This window comes from Etheostoma spectabile, unplaced genomic scaffold (genome assembly GCF_008692095.1).
Source record: "Etheostoma spectabile isolate EspeVRDwgs_2016 unplaced genomic scaffold, UIUC_Espe_1.0 scaffold00005705, whole genome shotgun sequence".
Lineage (NCBI taxonomy): Eukaryota > Metazoa > Chordata > Actinopteri > Perciformes > Percidae > Etheostoma > Etheostoma spectabile.
This window is the reverse complement of record NW_022603287.1, coordinates 20,674-22,160: the sequence shown is the minus strand read 5'-3', so window position 1 is coordinate 22,160 and position 1,487 is coordinate 20,674. Positions and strand designations below refer to the sequence as shown.

General features: G+C 41.2%; 1 non-coding gene across 1 annotated transcript; it reads left to right on the top strand.

Moving 5' to 3' along the window:
- The first annotated feature begins 257 nt into the window (after window positions 1-257).
- Window positions 258-473, top strand: LOC116677745 (small nucleolar RNA U3). The gene has a single exon (XR_004329047.1). It is a non-coding gene; the product is annotated as a small nucleolar RNA U3 (small nucleolar RNA).
- The last annotated feature ends 1,014 nt before the right edge of the window (window positions 474-1,487 follow it).

The window sequence follows — 1,487 nt, the reverse complement described above, 5'->3', positions numbered from 1 at the left end:
GAACCAGTATTAATGCAAAGAAAGGACTGGAGCATTTATTGTAGAGAATAAGTAGGCTGACACTGAAATATTGAGACAACAGTGACTGAAAATCTAATTCAATCTACATATCGGTCTTCTTAAAGATCTAAATAGATTTTCTCACCTCAGAGTCATCTGGAGGACGTAACGATTAGCTTCTGTCCCTCTGAACCCTGAGTGACAATCACTCTGCAGTGAATGAGATGCAGTTCCCCCCCCCCCCCCTCAGTCTAACCAAGACTATACTTTCAGGGATCATTTCTAGAGTTTCTGACTTGAGGAATGTGTTTCTAAAGTGTGTGGTCTCGCTGACCACGATGATGAGTTGTGATATTCCTTTCTGAGCGTGAAGCTGACAGAGAGTAATGATTCACTTCATATGCTCTCTGTCATTGATGATTGTTCTTTGCTTCTTTATGGAATATTGATGAAGGGAATATGATCAGAGTGGTAGTAGCAGATATGTGGAAAACTAACATGTGCGAAGGTAACAAATCATGCTAAGCTTTCTAGTTAACTGAAGTTATAGTGAGTTTTAAAGTATATTTTGTCCCTGGGGACTGAGGGCCCTAAACAGGAGGTGTCGTAGGAAGCAGATACGTCGTTTATGAGGCAAGGGTGAAATAGGGAGATACATGTTAAGAGGCATTGTGGTGATTTAACCTAAAGCACAGATTTACTTTTACGAATGCGTAGGAAGTGAATAAACACACAGATAAGCAGTCCTTGCCTATGTAGAGAATCATTGTCTATGTAATTTTCCCATCACATTCCCCACTTTTGATTACAACCCTAATCATCATACATTTGAAAATTACCAGAAGCATACATGCAATAAAAAGAAAAGGAAAACACTTTTCTGTGAGGGATTTAAGCCTCTGGGCACAAGCTACCACTACATCTAGTCTAAAAGAAAGATGAGGAGTCAAATGCATTCTATGAATCAGGAAGCTGAGTCCGAGCTGCAACCGTCCTCATGGTAAGAGGGCAAATGAAACACTTCAGGACCATCATCTTGGAGTTGTAAGGCTTGATACTGAACTTTCTCAAGAGAAAACAAAGGAAATAATCATTCATATTAATGGGATAATACAACAAATACTTCAAAAACAGAAACAGATCACAGAGATTACTGGAATCACAATATTCCCCATCCAAGCCTTCCACCCCTCCCCAAATATCCAAGCGCCCCAATCGCCCCCTGAATAAGTGTGAGGGACATCTTGAGCCCTACGACTAGTGGCGAGGTGGTTTAACTGATGGACGGTGTCAGTGAGGTTACCTGCAATGTCTGGGATTAATGTGCAGCATTGATCACCTAATACATGACAGAGCCTGAGCTGCTAACAGTAAATCTAGACCCATCTGGTTCTGAAGTAACATGTTACGCATAGCCCACAAGGCTTTAGGAAAATCGCTGAACCCCGCAAACATGACGGCGGTCAGATTTTCCAAACTTTTATGTA